This window comes from Dysidea avara, chromosome 5, assembly GCF_963678975.1.
Source record: "Dysidea avara chromosome 5, odDysAvar1.4, whole genome shotgun sequence".
In the NCBI taxonomy this organism is placed as follows: Eukaryota; Metazoa; Porifera; class Demospongiae; order Dictyoceratida; family Dysideidae; genus Dysidea; species Dysidea avara.
Genome location: NC_089276.1, coordinates 726,073 through 748,511, shown reverse-complemented (window position 1 = coordinate 748,511; position 22,439 = coordinate 726,073). Strand labels below are relative to the sequence as shown.

At 39.2% G+C, this 22,439-nt stretch overlaps 2 long non-coding RNA genes across 2 annotated transcripts; both read left to right on the top strand.

The window, feature by feature from the left end:
• The first annotated feature begins 1,912 nt into the window (after nt 1-1,912).
• On the top strand, nt 1,913-12,943 carry LOC136256592 (uncharacterized). The gene is made up of 2 exons (XR_010701558.1): nt 1,913-2,401; nt 12,591-12,943. It is a non-coding gene; the product is annotated as an uncharacterized lncRNA (long non-coding RNA).
• Nucleotides 3,382-4,261, top strand: LOC136256591 (uncharacterized). The gene is made up of 3 exons (XR_010701557.1): nt 3,382-3,631; nt 3,682-3,706; nt 4,135-4,261. It is a non-coding gene; the product is annotated as an uncharacterized lncRNA (long non-coding RNA).
• Nucleotides 12,944-22,439: the final 9,496 nt, after the last annotated feature.

Below are 22,439 nucleotides of genomic sequence, written 5' to 3'. Positions count from 1 at the left end.
CTCTTGGTAGCTTGTGTACAATGGCATCAAAAACAGGTGGTCAAGATGACCAACAATTAAGCAGTAGCTGCTATACTTCTCATGACATAGGGTCATTAAAATTTTTGATGACCTTCACAACCAGTATTGTTGGTAGCGAGTATGAGGATATAATTCAACACCACATTGAAGGGACAACAAGTAAGCACAACGTGCAATGTCAATTTAGACATAGTCTAACAAAAGACATACAAGCACGCATGCGGTGACAAGAAAACAGAAGAAATATGTACAAATACAAAAATACGTAATATTCATGTACTGTAACAGGTGTACACTTTTTATTTCTCTTAGAAGTTTCATTGTTCTAAACAGCAGTCAGCAGCATAACTATTACGTTTGGCACAGTACATATCACATGCACACGCACACACACACACACACACACACACACACACACACACGTGCACGCAAAACAAAATTAAACAAATGTGCACGCACATTACACGCACATGCATGCATGCACCCACATACGCACACATGTGCACACAAGAAATTTAAACAAACATGTGCACACTACAATCACACTACAGACTCAAGCACACACAACACACACGTTAGCTATCTGTTCAAAAGTCTCATGTAAGATCAGTGGTACCGGACAACAAGTTTGAAATACTTTTCATCGTGGTATAGTTCTTAAATGGACAGGTAAGTGATTACTGATAACTGTTTAGATCATCGGCTGGGACTGTACATGTGCATGGTTGGCTAAAAGTTATATACTAAGCTAGTGCTGGGAATGTGATTCCCTCATTATATCCGCTGACCTAACTATATTACCTAGAGCCTTCAGTCAGAGATTAGAGTAGTGAGTGTTCTTTAAGACTATTCAGAATCAAAAATTTCATAAAAATTGTTTGCAAAACGTAGCTAACTAAATGGGGTTTTTAATTAGGTGATTCCAGAACTTAAATTATGGACCTTTCCATTATCTGAACACTATAGATGGTCCCCAATGGTTCCATCACTCTATGATGCAGGCATCTTCCTATGTTTTGCAACGACTGCTTTAAAAAGAATAACTTTGCAGGCGAGGAAGCTGCCTCACCAGATGTTTGTATCTGAAGTCACTGAACTGGGAGTTATGTTGGACCTTTAGATGCATTGAAAGCATGCATTAATAGGGTTTGTATGCTATTTAGTCCAACTTATAGTGTACATAGTAAGAGTCCATCCAGGTGCAGCTCTAAGTGGATAGCTACTGAGGTTTACTTTTCAGAAACTGGTCAAGCAAGATCGATATACTCTAGTGGAGCAGTCACCCTAATATAGAACACTCACCCTGGTATAACATGCAGTCAAGCAAATTTTTAATACAATACTTTGATAGAATTTAACAACTTAAATTGCTCTCACAACCAATCTCAGATGGTCTAGCTTTACTAGGGGAGCATAACCTGACCCCTGTTATCAGTGCTTATAATTATACTACTTGGGTCAAAGAGTGAGCAACATGCACAGGAGAACTCATGCTCGCCTCATTTCATCATTACAGTCACCATATGCATTTTAGCTGTATTTGTTTTTTCACATCTTATTCTGTTTATTAGAACTAAGCTGAATTGCAAGGTCACAACTGTTTATATTGGGTATGTAGAACTAGATCGAACCATCCCTAGCAGGTCCACTCCAGAGCAGTTCAACATGGTTCAGTTTGATACAAGCGGTTCAACATGGTTCAGTTCGATATGGCAAACATTTACACCAACCTGGAAATCGTTTTGATTTGAGGACATTCTTTGCGGTGGGTGTGCAGGGAATATCCCAGAGGTTTACGGTTCCTATGGCTTGGAGGGAAAGGCAGTTGCCTTTCTTTGGCATGCAGAAATTCTTGTGGCTTCAGAGAATGTTAGAATCCCTACCTCCAAGCCTTTGTAGTAAAACATGCTGTATACATCATGTAAAATTGTTGAAAAGGGGCCTATTTGAGAAATAATAGGAGAATCCATGGAACCCTGCACACCTACCAAAACAACCACCATCTGTTGACGGTGGCAACCCACTCACAACAGGATAAGCCCTGCTGACCAGGTTAAACTGACAAGCAACATTAATAACTTTAAACAAAACTGAGTCATAAACATGTTTTTGGTAAACACCTGAAACTTATAAAATGACCTAGAATGATGTCATGTGACAGGTCAACAAGTGACCTTCTGGAGAGCCTAAAATCAGGTAAAATGTATGGACTAGAACTGATGTAAGAGAAACTTTTTTACTAGACTGAAGAGTCATTAACTCTTGAAATGATTTACCCAAAGAAGTAATCAGCACAACGTCAACTGATGATTTCAAGAGATTGATTGACTACCTTTCTCCCAGTGATTAATACCTCTCTCCCTATCCAGCAAATCTAAAGGTAACTAAAAACTTATTCAGTATTCTGGAATCATTTTGTCAACAATTTTGATTGTAACTGTAAATTTTAATCATTTATGTAGCTAAATGTGTGTTTTTGTATGCTGTCAACATGTACTGTAGTTAAGTAATTAACAGTAATTAGTTTGGGCAGTTGGTACATGTTGCCACCTGACCCTCAACACCACCACACGGCTATTTTTGTGCATAGCCATTTTAATTCTGTATCTCGCATCTGGTGTTGTAAAGCAATAATAAATAAATACATACATTAGGCCACTCCAATTGGTAATTATGTTTCTAGTCAGTCCACCGCCCGCATCCTTTTTTGGAGAATGTGAAACTTCAGAAGTACATGGGTAAAATGGGTACATGGGTACATCAGCTTTTTGAAAAACCTGGATTTCAGAAACAAATATTGGGCTGCAACAAGTATGCTAAATCTAACTATCTAAGTGCCATGATTTGTATTTTATCAGTGAAAACCTGCAACCTGCAAGAAATGCGAGAAGAAAATGGGCGAAGTGCATAGTACGGATCGATATACTCTAATAGAACAGTCAGTAAACCACAAAAATACTCTAATGGAGCGGTTATTTCATTGTTGCTTTGTTGCTGAATTCCGCCCGCCCGCTCCTAAAACTGATTTTCAAAGGACCAGAAACATAATTACCAATTGGAGTGGCCTTAGCTATTGTTGTATTTTGTACCTAGCCTATAGGCCTGTTGATCAGGTGTAACAGGCCTTAGGCCTTATAGTCTACCTGTAATAATCTATGATTATGATTATATTAAATACGGGTAAAGGCAAAGCCTATCAATGCATTAGCGTTATACAAAATCTAAATACTTATCTATTAAACAGCTTCAAACTACTGAACTGACTAACAACTGAACAGACAGCGCCCGCCCTTGTGAGAACGCGTGTGGCGGAATCGCCGGTGGGTGAGGCTGACAAGAACTCACGTGTTCGTAGTATTAACAACTGGGATTTTCCCTAGAATGTTAGTACATACATTCTTGTGAACTAGTCACTACTGAGTAGCGTGAAGTTAAATCATACAACAGATCGCTCGGTATAAAAGACAGGAAGGTTCAATGACATTGCCAAACTGGCGGAGTGTAGGAACGAATACCATTCGTGAAGCGAATCAGAGTGTCTCCCAGTGCTACGCAGCAGAAGCAGACCATTCGACCTAGTCTGTTCGTGATGGCATTCAACTTTAACAAGGTAGTTTAGAATGATTCATTTCATGGACATGGTTAATGGCGCGTGTTCAGTCAGGTGGGTTGACCCCTTATCAAGGTAGTCTCGCGTGGCCAGACCGCTTTTTTCCGTATACTGAGTGGGGAAAAAAGGGTCTGGTGCAACTCCAATAGCTGTTTACTTCTGAGCCGTCCCCACATTCCGGGGACGTGCCATGACGTCAGTAAACTACGAAGTATTCCTACACTCCTGCTCCGATTGTGAGTCTTGTTACACGATGAGGATTAACTTTCAAGACGCTATAAAAGAGACATCAGAGCAAATTAAGATTCGTTTAAAGGATAAACAGATCTCTAGTTAACTTACTGACGTCATGGCACCTTCTTTGTGACCAATGTTATTCAATTAGCGTCCCCGGAATGTGGGGACGGCTCAGAGGTAAACAGCTATTGGAGTTGCACCAGACCCTTTTTTCCCCACCCAATATACGGAAAAAAGCGGTCTGGCCACGCGAGACTATTATCAAGGTGAGACGATTTGGCGAGTTCCAGTGTCCACAATATGGTCGCGAGTGGAAGAGTGCCTACAGTTGGGCTAACATGGGCCAAGATTGTAAGACATGTAACATCAATGTCTACCCTCACACACAAGAAGGTATGTTGGATAGCTTGGCTAGCTACTAAGACGTGTAAGGCTAGACTAACACAATTTTTTTTGTCAGGATTTTCAAAAAAAGAATGGATAATCATCTTACTCATTAGGGATCATGAAGGTTTGGGCTTTTCTGGCTGCCAAAAATAATACCCTAAATCCAGCTACTTCACAATATATCTTCATTGTAGTGTTGGTCAAGCTGCAGAGTGATCTCAAACCCTTTCAACAAGTTTCTGTGGATTTAAAATAAGTACCTTGAATTTTCACTGCTGGCTAAGGCTACAACCTTGATTTATTCACTGTTCAACATCACTTCAGCCGGAGATGTGCCTTTTCACCAGCCACAGCAGCTATACAATGCTTAAAAATAAAAATCTGTTCTTTTTGCGATTACTTTTAGTTGCATCCATAATTTCCAGGGGCACTTCTTGTCTGTTCCATTTACTAGCAATGATTGGATTGATTGCAGCAGCACTTCTCGTACTGTTCTTTATTTGTAATGCTGAATAATGGGTGAAAACAAAGTGCAGTGGTCACAAAGTTTTCCGGTAATTGATATAGTTGATTGATTGTTGGGGCACGAGCTAAGTCACTTACTCAGTTGCTATGTCTTGCCAGCACTTCAACAGTCTCAGTTGCCAGTGTTTGTACCTTCCCATTTAATACTGCCTATAGTGAGGGATTCATTAACCTTCTGTAGGTATTGAAGAATGTGAAATCTCAAGCTTCAAGGTAATTGTCTTGGTAACTGTGGCAGACAAAGTTGAATATCATTTCCCCATCCTTGCTGCAGTAGTAGGGTAGTAGAGACAAGTATTGAAGGGTGCTATAAATTGCTTATAGTAGATTCCTTCCCTTGACCCATTAACAGCCACTTCTGGCATGGAATAATAACTCGCTCATAGAATATAGCCTCGCTATAACTTGTAAGATGTGTTTCATAAAGCAAGATGTGCTAGTACTGAAGTGGACATGCCCTTAGTGGTCCCGTTTTTGGGATAACCGGATCCTTCCTGGACTATTATGCATTTGTACATAATAATGCAAAGTGTAACCTTTCACGATAGGTTAAATTGTGTATTATAAAAGTGCATTGATGGAGATAGGTAAAGTCAACAGTCAGCTAGTTTATCCCAGATGTGGTGTGGTGGTACGAGTGCACATACACATGCGCAACAGCAAAAAGGGGGGAAATCAAATGTAAACAAAAACAACGTAGTCAACCTCCTTAGTTTATAGCAAGTATTATGTGGTTACTAATTAGTTCTGTGCATTAGAACGTTAATATGACACAATGGGCCTTATCCAAAACTACGCGAAACCTTACAAGTGACGTATACTATCCGCTGTACTTTTGCTACATTTCCGCGTCGCGTCCGTTATATTTTAACTGAGGGTGTAGTTTGTACAGGAGCCTATGGGAGAATGGTGAGTTAAGCGTATAAGAGTAGCTCTAGCTTTATCAGACACAAGTATGTTGTTTCGTGGTTTAAAATACAGCGCTCTAAGATGGCGAAACCCAGGAATGATGCCTCAAAGCAGTTTATTTCGCTGTGTACACTAATTAGAAACTTCTATAGATTCGTAACTGCACTATGTTTACATGTAACTAGCAATGTAAAACCATGTAGGCTAATTGAAACAATGATGAATGCTAGATTAATGCGAAAACATCTTTGTTCCGACTCTAATTAGCGCATATTATCAAAAAGCCTACTTCTAAACATTTTGCTATCTTAAAACGTCTTCTTTTTAATGACAAAACAACATACTTGTGTCTGATAAAGCTAGAGTTACTCTTATACGCTTAACTCACCATTCTCCCATACGCTCCTGTACAAACTACACCCTCAGTTAAAATATCACGGACAAAACGCAAAAATGTAGCGGAAGTATAGCGGTCACTTGTAAGGTTTCGCGTAGTTTTGGATAAGGCCCATTCAGCAATTCAGGCAGTGGTCCCTGAGAATTTGGCTGTCAATGGGATAATTATTAACTCTATCTATCTATAAAGATGTGATAGTTATTGTCGTTTGTTTCTTGGTTACTGTAATCCATTTTCCATTTCAGTAGTGTATGCCCACCATACAAATGTTGTTGCTAGGTATCTCCATTGATGTCTTGTCTAGTCAAAACATGTTGTCGATGGTTTCGCTTGCCTAATTTAAATTACACGCCTACAATTCCATTGGTATCTTAGGAACAGGACTCCCTTGGGAAGATCTATTGCTTCATCCATGATACGAGATGCACAAGGCACTGTTACAGCAGCTTATTTTAACCACTAGATTGATAGAAATGAGGTCTTGTAGATCTTTTCTTTGCTTACAATGTACTTTTCTGTGTGTGGAGAGTGTGTGTGTGTGTTGTGTGTGTGTGTGGAGAGTGTGTGTGTTGTGTGTGTGTGTGAGATCACCTCTTGTGAGCAGTCCTTGATTGCTTGATTTCATTTCATTTTGATCCAGTTGCTACTGTATATACCTGTCTTTGGGGGGGGTGGCATGTATAATAAATCAATGTACCATATATCAGGAATTGTTCATGATAGAAAATGTTCGCAAATTTCACAAATCCTGGTGCATTTGCAAACATTTTTCTTGCATTGTTTCTTCACATGATTCTGCAACGTGTTCAAACCATTAAAATATGTCGCTGTTGAAGTACTTCAGTCGTGTGAAGACTAAGGATGGTTTGCCTGGTCCCTTAAGTGAATCCGTGCCTTCTTCTTCAATTGAAGAAGCGAACAAAGAAGTGAGTGCTCAGTTAGCCTAACAACGTGTTTATACTGCAGATCGCTCTGGATGAGATCGCTTCAGTGCGATTCAGATTGATTTTTCAGCCCCGTTTATACTACAAAGGCAAGCCCACTCCAATCTGTAAAAAACGTAAACCCACAATCATAATTTGCATCAAAGTAAAGGTTGTTAATGGAGTCAAAAAGGATTTGTACTTTCTATTCGCCAGGCTAGTAGTCATGATAAAGTCTTAAGTGTTGGCCTCGGTGTTGGTGACTACTCTCAACTCTGTGTAGCTAGTTAACTATTGATTCGCACGCGTACATGTTTGTTTTGAGCCCTTGTGTTGTTCTTGAAGCTGTCTGTCCGTATCGTCGCCTAAATACTTCGCTGTTACTTCACTTCATCATTACAGTCACCTTTTTAGCTGTAGCTGTCCACAGATGTGAGTCGCACTAAATCGAACTGGACCACCTCAGGTAGGTAGCCCCATTCAAATTTGCATGGCTCGATTCGGCATGTGTTTACACTGAAGCATTAATCACCCCAGATCAAATTACACCACAATAGCTTGAATTTTGAATCTAGTGTAGACACGCTGTTAGTCAATGAGAAACGTCGTGGTGCATATATGATAGCCACGCTAGGCCAAAGATGGAAAGTATGCCACCGAGAATGGCACAACAAAAGCAAAACACCATTTCGCTAAAGGTATGCCAAATCTAAAGGACAGTACAGTGAGATGGTTGAACTTGCGTGAATTAGCCATCAAAGTTAAAGCAGGTGAAGAAGACTTATCGATTAATAAATTAAGCAATTCCCTGCTGTAGAAGAGGGTCAGCCATTACTATTAGGACAGGAGTTGGATCATCAGGTACAGGCCTACTTGGCAACCCTTCCTGATGCTGGAGGCGTTGTTAACACATCCATTGGCATAGCAGCAGCTGCAGGATGCCTAACAGTAATTTGCTGGCAGTGAATGGTGGACACATTGTCCTAACAAATCACTAGGCCCAGTACTTAATGGAAAGAATGGGATATGCGAAAGGCCACCACCAAGGCTAAGGTTGCCGTTGAAAATCTAGCTTTACTGAACGAGGAATTTTTGTTAGACATCCGACGTCTTGTTGAAATGGAGGAAATCCCACAGGACTTAAATCTGAATTGGGACCAAACAGCTGTCAACTACGTGTCCGTCCCGAACTGGATCATGGCTAAAGGAGGATAAAAAAGGTTACAATTGCAGAAGCGCCAGATTACAATTGTGCTTGCTGCAGCCATGATAGGAAAATTATTACCATTGCAGCTTGTGTATCAAGGGAAGACTAAGGCCTGTGAATTTCCCTGGGATGTAACATTTTCCCCTAACCATTGGTATAATGAAATAACAATCCATCACTATGTGTTCCGTATGTGCAAGACACAAGGAAAATTTATGCCTTGATGTCAATCACAGTATTTTTGACAATTTTATAGTCCAACGTACAGATGGAATTTTGCAATTGCTAGAGGATAACAATGTGTGTTTGTGCCAGCAAACTGTACAGGGGAGCTCCAACCAATGGGATCTGAGTGTGAACAAATCAGTCAAAAACTTGGTGAAAGCTCAGCTTCAAGAGTGGTATGCAGCAGAAGTTTTGAAAACTTATGGTCCTTCTGTCACAGAAATCAAACCTGTGAAGTTCCCCATGAGCCAGATGAAATCTTTAGGTGCTCAGTGGATCTAAAGGATGTGTGATCATCTTCTTGCTCATCCTGATATCATACGAAATGGCTTTAAAGCAGCAGGTATCGTGGACTGCTTTAGTAAATGATTAACTTGTTATTATGTGTATGTACTAATATACAATTGCAACATGTTTCATTAACATTTCATTGATCATTTAAGCAAACTTTATTATTAATGTAAACAATTGAATTACAGTAACGAATGCTTAGGATTTGATTACAGTTTTGGGAAAGACGTTAGGAACTTGCTAGAGAACAGTCCACTAGATGCTGCCTCATCTTGTTCTGGTCGTATTTGACAGTACTTGGATCTTCTTAAAGAGCCAAGGAGGTCATCACAGCAATAGACCACAGTCTTTTAATCCCTTTTGTTTCTGAAATTCCCTCATTACAACTGTAGCCCTCTGATTATTGAGTGAACATGTGTTCACTCCCAATGGTTTTGTACTGGAACAAACATGTTTTCATGTTGTAAACATGTTTGCACACCTGAATTGTTCATACTAAATGTATGGGATATTTTTAAAGCCTCATAACTGACTTGTTCTTGCCTGTATCAAAGCACTTTTTTGATTAACAGTTCTGGCATTTAAAGGGCTTCACAGCACTACTAAATGTTTGGGTAGCTGGCCCATGTAACAAGAGTTATTAACAAGTATTGCTTGCAGCATTGTTTTATCAGTTTGTAAAACCTGGCACACCCAGTTAAAAAAAACAAAAAAAAAAACAGAAATTTTGTCCAACGTTGAATAAGAAATGGCAAGGCTAGCATGGAAAGTTGTGGGGAAAGTTGTGGTGTTTCACAGAGAGACCGATAATTCAGAAGACAGATATGCCATTGATTTTACAAATCTGAAGAAATTGTTGGCTACATACTGTTGTATCTATGTTCACTGTTTCTAAGGCGAGGTGGGGTACTGTTACAGGAACTCGTAGATATTCCAGTGACCTAGAGCAAGGAGGCATGGAAATTCCATGTAAGCTGATTTTTAAGGGCCCATTTTCAGAGCTTCAGAAAGTAAAGAAGTATTTTTTCTAAGTGCATTTAGGGTTGAGGTTATTGTTGTGTCTGGTCCTAAGATCGATGATGCATCAACGTCAAGTAGTTTAAGCTCCATCCCTACCACTGTGTCAGGCTCAACCAACGCACTCTGGATGCTAAGAACAGTGAATGCTCTCTGGCCAAACACGTGAAGGTGTGATGATGTATCAAACTTGACTGTTGTAAGCTCCTTGACTGCTCTTCACCACCAGCAGAAAACCACACTGAAGGTGATGTTGCTGATAAATTTGTGAAGTGCATCACTATAAGTGACTCTGAAACCAATTCTACAGTCAAGTCTATAGTAAACTCGACAGAACGGTGGGTACGATTTCGATGGAGCTCTCTCACTTTGGAGGACAACAGAGAAGGGTTCCAGATTAACAGATAAGCATATTAGTTTTGCTAACTCACTGATATCATGCCAGTTTCCTCACATTGGAGGGCTCCAGTCCACCCTACTTCAGAACAGATATTACTGTTTTCCATCACAAAGCATTCAGCCAATATTTTGTAAAGAACGACAGCATTGAATTGTGGGTTCAAAGGTCATGTAAACTAGTGGGTATCATATGTCTATGATACCTTTATTTCCCAAGAGAGTAATGACCTGATTTTGCGGATTTTTCATAGTCAGAATCTTTGATATTATTATATTTGGCGGGGGCTCAGGTGAACACGTACCTACTATAGTCTGGCACCACCCACCCCTTTGCAAAAGTAAAATACAGATGCCATATCATTTGTAGTACCAAAACTCCGCTCTAGCCAATTAATGCATGCCAATGATGTTAAACACAAATTGCCTTGGCAAAACAATGCTTTTATTCAAATTGGAGAGCAATCATCTGATGTAACCAGCAGTTACATATGCTATCTAATTGAATTCCTATGTGAGATCAGTATTTCACCAGGCCCTTACCTTTTGCAAAGGGGCGGGCAGCACCAGTCTACTAGGTGCAGGCCTCATAGACTACCAGGAATAGCCTATCCCTTCAAGTTAAAAGGGGACATGTCCTGAACAAAAATGTAGAGCAGCCTTGTGGCTTTGTCTAGAAGCTTTACAGGGAAAAGCATGATAGTGAAACTATGAAACAGTTAAGATACTTCTGTTTGTAATATGTTGTTTAAAGCAGTTTGTTCTAATGGCGCTTTCTTTGCAGTGCATAGCAATGTAATTAGTGAATTACAAATGATTCACTAATTATGAAATTACAATAACTTTTATTTGATAATTCTGTATGCATTATTATATAAATAACTAATATATTTGATAATGAAGTAGTAACGATAAACTAGTAAAACAAGAGTTGAATGATAGTATCACAGCATAGCTTGGTAGGAAAATTCCTACTTTGGCATGTTATAACAATGATGTTGTTCAATACCAAAGTAGGGATTTTCCCACTGAGCTATGCTGTAATACCATCATTCATCTCTTATTTCGCTTCCCTACTTCATTTTTACAGTTTAAAAAATATGTACTAGTTTATTTGATTTTTTTTGTTGTAACGTAGGGCTATACATGTGTGACTGTTCTATTAGGGTGACTGCTGTATTAGAGTGTCTGGAGTCTGCCTTCACCCACCAGGGGGTGTGGCATATTTTCATTGTGTTAGCATTATGAATACAGCTACCATGCTCAACATTAATAGTGTGACAAAGACCATTAAACCTCTTTTGTTAGCCATACAGAAAAGCTATTCCTTTTTTGTTAAGGGAGACATGATACTGTGCAGCCCTCAGTCGAGATTTGTCACACTGCTAGGAGTCACTGCATGTCATGAGCCTTTTAGGGACGCCATTAGTGAATAATTGTACATGTAACAGTCAAAATTGTACAAGACAATGTCAAGAGAAATTTGGCTGGTAAATGTTTGTGATTGCCTACTAATCATACAGCTGTAAAGTGACCGCCCTTCATACACTGGACTAGTTTTCTGTGGCCACTTCAATACTTAGATCTGATTGGCTATTTATGGTATCACTAGTTGTACTTAATATTCTTCTTTGTCAACAAATCTGGCATTGCTAATCAGAATCACATCATTTTGTTGTACTTAAAAGGCTTCTGTCTTCACCAAATTTACTGTCTATCATTCTACTTTCTTGTTGTGCTTGGTTGGCTTCTTATCTTGGCTTCTCTGCAGAACAAACCATTGTGATTTGGGGTTACCGTACTTCCTTAGTTAAACACTGTACCTTCAATAATATAGCCACTCTTGGGTAGTGCCACCATCGATTTTAGTGTTGTGCGATATGGCAAATTTTGTATATCACCTATCACGATTATTGCTCCCTTCTTTTATCACGATACGATAAATTATCACGATATACAAATTGCATGAAGTCATGGTAATAAATTGCTAGTATTTGAGTATAAACCATGTAAAATAGTCCCTAACATGCACTTTCCTCTGCAAGTAAGTCTGTTATAAAGAAAATAATATTGTCTTGAACATCATTTTCTGATGAAATTGCTACACCATCATATATCACGATATAACGATATTGATTTTTTAATCACGATTACGATATAAAAATTAATATATCACGATAATCGATATAATCGATATATTGCACATCACTAATCAATTTAGTTTAACATGGTTTTCGAGCATCAAATAGTGGTCGATTTTGAGTAGTCACTGTATTGACATTTTGAACTAAGACAATACTGCAGTGTTTAACAAAGTAAATATGATAATTGTACTTGGAACCAATGTGTGGCTAACTCAACCATTATGAGGTTATGGTCTTCGTGATTACATGTTGTAAGTGTTGTATGCTAGTGCAGACCTTATCATTAATGTGTGTATACTAGAGAGCTAACAGAAAGAGAGAAGGAGAGAGAAGAGCAGAGGTTAAGAGCTGAGAGGGAAAGTGAAGAACAACACAGGAGAGAGATGGATAAGTTACATCTGCTACAGGAAGCGTCTTTTGAGAGAAATCAAGGACAAAGACAAGAGAACAGAGAACAACGTAAAGAAAAAATGAGGAAGTACAATCTAGAAGCTAGTATAGAGTCCGCTAAAGAGAGATTATCACCTTGTTGTACTGTTGTACTATAGCATGATAGAGGCTACCTGTAGTCCTGTACGTTATTCAATACTGGCATATCATAATTATCATGTAGTAGCTACACTGTTAAAACAGTTGGCTGCATATCACACCAAAGTGTGTATGATATGCCTCCTCGCACCGAGCACACCATTCTCTGTGTGTATTACTGACCATTTTACCTAATGTATGTATCGCACACTGTTATTGTGGTATGATCTGTATCCATTTAAATACTGTACAATTAGAAATGTACATTTTGAAATATCATCAATTACAATTATTGTTCCAGGGTTTCAAGTCTTGTTAATCCAACAGAAATCAATAATGTGAAGATGAACGGTAACCATGGGAACTGCAACCATCAGTTTCTCCTATTTCTGTAACCAATGTTGCAAGTCTATAGGGTAGTATGATACTGTAAACAAATGAAACCAATAAAGAATGTTCTTACCACAGTTGTCAGTAATAAACATCCTTCAGCAGCAACGTATAATTCCGTCAATAAGTATTTTATATATTGTACAGTACATACATATGGACATACCTCAATAATGTCTATATGACTGCACCAAATCAGTTATAGTGTTCCGACTGTGAATTCAAGTTGAGAATACATTACACATTATTATATTTTACAATTTTTACCATGTTTGGTAGTCTGACCATCATTCTGTAGCAGTACATACTTGTATCAGTCTATCACTGCATGCTATGTCGACGTCACTGGAACTACAAAGGATAGAGTAAGACCATTGATGAACTCGGCCTCAGAGAGACTTTTGTACGTACCATCACTCTATCCTGTCACTTCTCTCTACTGCTGCTTCTCTGCCACCTTGTCTACATGAAAACTATAAGCTAAAGTAAGTAGCACAGTGTTACCAACCTGTCATCCATCACGCCGAGCCAGCGGAGCCCAGCAAATGTGAATGGCTACTCGACTTAGGCATATAATCGGCTTTGGCATAGTAGGCACTAGCACAAACGAACCATCAGCACATGGACGACAAATGAAGTCCGTAGTTGCCTACAAAGGTAACAGTTAAACAATTACAGAAAACAGTGAACAAACCCCAGCTGGTATTCATTAGTCGATGCCGGCGTAGCTCCGACCGTCTTTCACCACCACCGGCCATGAAGCAACCAGACTTTTAGCAGCCTCGCTCTTTGCGTAGGTAGCTACACAAACTTTTAACTTCAACGGTTGTTAACAGAAGCAGCTGCCTCAAAGTACCGTTGCCTAGTTATGACATCCTCACGTGAGCGATATGGTGATAATTAAATAGAACTTTTTGGATGGAACGTTTAACCTGGTCTAATTTGATGACTGCTTAAACATCTTTGCGTCTGTTTCCTGACCATATATCTAACTTCGTCGTAAGCCGAGGGATAGTGCGATATATAATGTAGCGTGTCGTACAGTATCTCCGAGTGTCAGATGTCCTCAAGTTGGATGTCCTGTATGCTTTACTTATCAGTGTAGCAACCACTTGGAAGTCGCTTGCACAGAGCTTATATACAGAGCAGAGACTACCACTAAGAATGATAAATGCATCACAAAGAAGTTTACTACAGGTATAGCTATACAGTATTCATACAGTATTTTAAGAATTTTCATCCTGATTATTGTGGCTACCTTAATGCAGATAAAGGTTTGCCATCAGGACTGCCCAGAAGCAATACAGGCCCAACAGTACACACCTCAAACAAGCTGAGACCTGCCCCAGTTGCCCCCCTCTCTGGGTGACTCAGTTTATCATGAAATACATCACCAAGCTCAACAGTGGTTGTCCTAAACCATAATGTCTGAACAAGAGAATTAGCTATCTAATATTTTGCTTAGTTTTTGCATGCCAGATGGGAGTGCCATGCATAAGGTGAACACCTGGAATGAATGGTCTGCAACTTCTTTGAAATTTCACACAGCTTTGAAATGTTGTTGAAATTCTGATCTGAAATCCCGTATATTTCTTGTATACATACTTCCATATATGCAGCATCGTGTGTGCTATGCCCTGTGTCCTTGTGACTCTTGTACAGTTTATAGAGATTTGAGGTGTGAAATTTTACCTTCTGAAGAATTTCCAAATACTGAACGTCTTGTGGTCCAACTTTTCTGAATATTTTGCTTTTGATATCATTGCCATGTTTGGTATCTTGCTAGATATAATGTTTGATATCTTGTATAGGATTTTTTCTAGTTGCAGATCCTTTGACTTGGAATATTACATTACCGTATTGTTGTGTGCTAAAAAAATAATGTACTAATCTTGTCAGCCATCTTGTGTGATCAGCTTGGTAATGTATTAGTCATTGTTGACAGTACAGCTATTTAACAAACCATAAACACCTTCCTTTGCCAGCACTTTTGAGAGCTCTGTGTAGGGAAATCAAGTATTCCCATAGCATTTTCAAACTTTGTACAAACAGACTGTTAACTATATAGTTTGTTGCATTTAGAATGTGAAGAATATTTGCCATCATATAGTGCACAGTGGGTCTGCCAACATTTGCATGGGCAGTGGTCACAGAATGTACAACAATGACCAGATGGTTTATTACCACAAAAACTGTATGGGATGTAAGACTACATTTGGCTATAGGCCAACATTACCTTGTTTCTGTCACTGTGCAATGAAACCATTGGACAGTATACATCAAAAATTGTTCTCAACGTGTTTTGTCAACTAACGTAATCCCATGTTACTAATAAGTGCATACAAATATCCTGTAGTGATTCACATAGAATGAAATGACCAACATTAATTATTCTTGGTCCAGGAATATAGCTATAGTACACTAACACAACAGAATTACTCTCCTTGCACTTGCTTGTGCATATCCAGTAATGAATATATACTACTCTGGTGAACGATCAGCTTATTACCAAACATGGGAGGAATTATGTATAGTGCAGATTTTATTTGTGTTTCGTCTTCCAGTTGTATTGGTAGGAAATAATATGCACGTTAGAGGTTTTGCAGGGAATTTTCACATAATATGTGTGCAGACATTGTGGGTGAATGTAGCTACATACCAAAACCCACAATACATTACAAAATTCATAGCTACATGTCAACTCTCAATATTATACATATTTGCTAGATATAGCCACTTGTTACAATGGCTTTTTAGCATATCCCAGTAAAACTTCTCGCTTTGTGCTTTTAAAAATCAATGTAGAATCCTCAATCCACTAGTCAGTGCAGTGTATACATGGCTAAGGAATGTGTACTGCAAAACCTTAGGGTTTGCAGTACACATTCCGCCCCAATAGTGGAACACAGACTGCTATTGCACCTTACATACATACTGTACCTATATACAAGGATATTAACAGCAAGCAACTTAATATGGAAGGGCACTGTACACATCGTGGTTTAGTGTACCAGACTAACTGACTAACTGACTGATATCTTTCTACCAAACACTACAGGATTGCAATTGATTCCTTCATTTTTTAATTTTGCTGAGGTCCAAACATCAATGGCTTCTTGTGCTGCATGGCTTGTTTTATGTTCTATTTCAATCACACAAACTGTATGCATGTCAAGATTTAACAAAATGATTTCCCTCTTTCCTTTGCATGCTGTTTCATAACTAGCAACCTCTGCAGAACTTATAATGGGATAAACTATCCATAATTTTGTATCGCACCATTTATATTTGAGATATCGCACTTATAATGGACGTATTGCACCTCTTACATATATTTGAGAGTAAGTGGATTGATTGTAGTGGCACTTTTCAGCTGTACTTTATTTGTAAAGAGTAGAACATACAGCTGAAAACAGAATAAAATTTTGACACAGTAATTGATAGTTATAGTGGATGTACAAATACACAATTAGTACTACTGCCACAGGTATTTTTACTTTGACATGACATGCCAGAATGCTATAATATATCATATAAATACATAGTTATCATGAACCACGATAGTGGGTTCATAATAGGGATCACAGTGGAATTTTTGAAAATCCTAATAGAGCAGTCACCTAAAACCAGCCTTAGAAAGCAGACTCGAGCACAAAACAACACTCAGATGGCTTATTATCAAACACTGAACTCAGAAAAATGGTGATATAGCAGTAAAAATGGTCTAGACGAAATTTAGAAACATTCAAAAATTGCGAATTTTACACGAATTGTTCATATTATTATTCATAATATTATTATTATTTTGTTTCACTCGTGTACAGTCCAAGGCTTCCATTTTTTCGTGATAGCTAAAAACTACACAGCCTTACTCACTGAGTCCTTCCGCATGTCCATGCATGACCCATTAATTAACCCTTACTCCACAGATCGCTAACCGGCCTCCACCTCGATAAATTTCTAAGTTCTTCGCCATTGCCTGCTGTTCCGTATACGGAAGAAGCCGTAGAAGAACAAAATTACGGTATCTTGTGTGCTCAGGGATGCGTATTGTTCGACTATAGTCTTTATAACGTTAATAGATGGCAGATTGAAGTTATGCAGCACTCTTTTACCTTGCAAGATCGCCATAATAGGGCCTCTAGTGAGCTGCCCGTCTTCGCTACTAGAAGCCGTTTAAGCGCACATCCAGTTTATTCTTCTTTCTAGCCATCACAGTGAGTGCTTTGTTTGTCCATTATAAGCGGAAGATAAATGGTAGCGCTGATATCATGGCTGCTTTTCACACGCAAAAAAAAGGTTGGGTGGGGTGTTTATTACAACCCTACCATTTAAAAATATTTTGTGGTCTAACCACATATCATCAACAACCCTCCCATATGGTATCCAGGTCATAAACAACTTACAGAGTGTGAAGCCTGACAGTCTTATATGGGAGGATTGTGTGCTACTGTGCTTATGTCAGTGCATAGATACTATAGCCTTACCCGGGATTAGAAACCGCCACATTAACACTATCACTTCGCACCCGCTAGGCACTCGCCGGCCTTCAGATTATTGTTTTAACCAGGCGGTGCGGCCACGTTCTGTATGGCTGAAGGAAATGTTGGGGCAGCTCAGCGACCTGTTAGTGAAGAAACTAGGTTGATAAGAGGTGTTCTTGGTGGTATTTTAGCGGACGATAGTCTGACACTACCCACTCAGGGAAACAAGACGTGTTTAGAATGGCCAAAACCATGGCCAAGTGCTATAGTTCTCTACCCAGTGAGGCAGCTTTGGAATTTGCTGCTCAACTGAACTCCATTATCATTGCTGCTCAAAAAAGAGGCAAGCCTAACAAATTGAACCAGGAAAGGCTATGGAAGAAGTTTAACCTACTGACAATTTCTGGTGACTTCACTAAGAGGTGGCAAGATTTTTTAACAGTCAGTCACTTGGATGACCAACCTGTTTTCTATCAGCATTTTACTGATGAACTTTTTGATAATTTGCTGCAGAAAAAGTTGAGAACAGTCCTGGACTCTGACGCTACTAGTGTGGAAACTGAATATATTGACAGCCCTGACCTAAGCTTTGAGGAGGAGAACGCCATCCTATACATCAGTGGATATGTAGTAAAGAAGTTGAAGGCCCACCCTGGCTGCTCTGATTTTAAGCCACTCCTAAATGAAATGATCTGTACTGATGTGTCAGATGAGAACAGTCCACCATCAGCCGCTTGGACAAATGCCATAGACAGGGGTGGCTTAGTGAAGATAACACCTGAGGCATATCAGATATTTCTGGCTATTGAATGTTGTGTGCGGCATTACTTGACCATTAAGGAAGCCTCAAAAATGGCTGACAATTACAAAAGCTATCTCACAAACATGTTAGTAAATGATGACGATGTCTTGTTCCATTGGTGCATTGCAGGATTTGAAAAAGATGAAAATGCAAGGTGCCTTCAGCATATAGTTAATAAGTGGATCACAATTCGTGGATTTTCCTTTGCATCATCCCTAATGGAGATGTACAAGCAAGAGAACAAAAAAGGCACCGGAAAGTCCAAGTCTTTGAGAACAAAGTTGTATTGTGATAAATAAGTAAACATTTGTTGAAATAAATACATTAATGAATAAGTAAGAAAAAAAAGGGGGTTGGAATACTTTAATGTAAATATTTGCTGAAATACAACCAAAATTATGGGGAAAAGAGATCTACATTACTATTGTGTTTACAATGAACGACGCCCATGCCTCTTTGGCAAAAGCTTGTTCAAATCATGAAGATTCACAGATTCCAAGTCATATGACTTCCTCTTGCATCCACGACAGTTTCCAATAATCTCATCCACCCAAATTGAGTTTATCACTCGTATATTCTGTGCATTTTTTAGAACTTGGGCGATGGTTGGGTTCTCATTGGCTCTACCATGTTGTCGTATCATAGAAAAGTACTTTTCTACAGAGTCCTGGCTGACTTTTTCGCTTAAAAATACACTAGAAATGGTACCAGTTCCAAAAAGGATTTCACTACAATTAATTTTAATCACAGTATAAGCATTATATCACACACACAGATACACACCTGTGATTCTAATACCATTTTCAGTTGTAGCACTTAACAACATTCGTTGCTTCTGGTCATCATCAAAGCCTGGCCGGCCCTCAACTGAAGCTTTCCACTGGTCCAAATAGCACACAAGTTCCTTCAAAAACTTAAATAGAAAATTGTAAGCACACACGCAATAATTATTGTAGGTAAAACAGAAACAATGTATGTGACCATTAGACATACTTTTTATGGTTGCCAGAATACTGTATACAGAAACACATTCACCACCACCTACCTACATCCGGAAATCATTCTCCTTGCGATACGGAGATAAAAAACACTTCCATTTCTCCTTTCCCTTTGTGAAGGATGATACATTGAAGCAGTCAAAAAAGTGATCCATGTGACGTATAAATTTGACTGTCTCACGGGCTACTTCACCAAACTTGAGATCTAGTGCAACTGCCACTGACTCTGACAAAGTCTACAGTAGCACAACAATTACATACTTGCACTTGCAAACACAACATTTACCTGAACAGCTAAATCCACCCGCATCTTTGAAAAATTAGTAAGATGAAGGTGTTCATACTTGAGTTTATGAACAATGGAGACCCCTGGTGTCTCACTGACTCGTCCAGCATTAGCCTTGTACAGCTCAATGAGTAGCTGCCAGTCAATATTCTGTCCATTACACTGCATAAAAAATAATTGCTATAAATCAGGCAAATATGTACCAGTAGAAATAAAATGAAGTGCATACATACTATTAAAGCAAAACATTTGCAATACGTACATACCCACAATTTCCCTCTTGAAAAACAATTTTGAATAGTTTTTATTAAATGGCTTGGGTCCGATATGAAAAAGATTGAGTGGCCTTCACTGGAATAGACATTTTTGATTGTATATGCTGTCTTGTCATTGTTCTCGCCATGTAAGCTAAACAGTAGTCAGTTTTCACTTGCACCATCACAGGTGACAGTCAGTATCTGCAATCCAAGTCTAGTAAGCCTTGAAATGACTTTCCGGAGAATTGGGAATAGCTCTGCTCCTGTTGTGCTTGTGGTGGGAAAATGCACATAGGGAAACTTCAAGCTGGTAAAGAGCCCTCTGACCATAAATGCTAGAACAGATTTGGCAAGAGGTCGTCTGGAAAGTGAGCCTTTTTTATCCTGTTCTAGCTCTGTAAACAAATTATTCACTTCACCTATGTCAGAGTATCCAGTCAGGGATCCAGTGTGCTTGTCATACACCAGGGACTCTTTTACATACATTTCATCCAGAACAATACCAACATACTTAGCCAGATGTTCAGGCTTTTGGCTGTTAACTTGCTGCAACAACTGTTCATCTAAGGACTTAGAAAAACCAGTAGTTGATGGTGAAAAGTGTCGGTAATCTTGCAGAGTTCTCTCAGTTGGCAAGTAAAACGCACCAGAATTTCTTAGTGTTTTGTAACACCCACTGGAACGGTGATGTAAATACAAGCACCATCTAATAATTGCTGGGTGCCAGCGAATCTGGCGAGTTGACTCCAAAGAAGCTGCTTTTAACTGTTGGTCCCAAAATATTTTCATGAAAGGATTAGTATTATCCCTTTGAACAGCTTCACCACATTCCTTCATCATGGACACTAAATCGTTATTCGTGTCTTGGTCAACCATAATTCCTTGGTTAGCAACCAGCTTGTTAATCCTTCCACGGAGGCGGGCAATCTGTTGGTCCTTAGTGTGAATCACAGTAGCCATGTTCTTCATCCTCTCACACTTCTCAGATGGGGTAAGGCACCGGAAGTTGGTATGACTATTAGCCTCCACAGACTGACAACTGTCCTCTTGGAGATGCCGTGCTAGCCTACCACGCAATACATTTTCACGGAATGTGCTGCACCTTGAACATAATCTTGAGTGTGACTCCAGTGGAATGTACTTCAAACAATCTACATGGCGTATCCCACCATTCCTCTCAACATAGCCGATCACTTTCCCTAAGGTCATAAAATATTATTTTAATTGGCACAACACACAGCATGGTTCATTGCTTACCTGTAGCATCTTTGAACAAACCATTATGTTTTGCAATCAGTGAAGCATATTTCTCATCAACTATTCCCTCACAGCACTTCATGCTTTCGTCATTTACAGCTCTTACTCCTTGGTTTGTCAAATTGTCCTGGGGTGCTTGCAAGACAACATCTGGCTCAGTCTGTGTACCAATTGTAACAGTGGCATTGGTGCAATCTTCCTCAGACTCTGTTTGCACTTCTTTGCTATCAACAAACCACTGGCTATCAGTCTGGGTCTCAGCATTCACCATGGTAGAGGTGGGTTGGGTCAAAGCCTTAACATCACTCGCAGTCAATTTGGTCTTCCCTTGAGACAAACGTTTCCTAACATCAAATTTCAATTTTCTCACCATAGTAACCTCTGTAAAAGACAGTGTTTACATGTTAGCAAATTAATTGCAGTCAGCTATTGTACTTACAGCATGCATTAACATTATCACACAAAACATCCATAAATTAGCACAAACGAACGCTATATGCAACTTTCAAGCCTTAATACTAGGCTAACACAACATCCTTGGCTGATAACAATGAATTATTCCATTACCCCAACTAGTACCCTTAAATAAAATAGCAAGAATTACTTTCTATCTGTTAACCTGAGTGCAAGATAGGTACACAAAGAAAGGACATTTTCAACACAAGAATTGAGTTGCATTGCAAACATCACATGACCTGGGAAAGCTAAACAGTGTTATTCCAGTGGTGAAAGTCTATAAAGCCTCGTATCTCCGGCATGAACTTCTCAGATGGTCGTGGTAAGGAGATACAGGGAAATATTTTAATTGTTAGCTTGTCCCTGTATGTGAATCGCTCATGTACAAGCGTAGATTTCATTCAAAAAGCATTTAGTTACACTATATATACTATATATTACGTGGTACAAACTCACAAGTAACACTATCGGTCATCTGACAGCTCTTTCGCCCAACAATCTCTCTGAGAAAGAGCACGCGGTCACACAACCTTTTGGCAGGCATTCGCATATGTACGGATATGTCACGGATACTATCATCGTCACTTGTGGATGTGTTAATAGTCAGCGGGTGCGGATCGTCTAGGATTAAAGTACAGTGTGAACCTGGCGTTTCTAATCCCGGGTAAGGCTATAGTATCTATGGTCAGTGT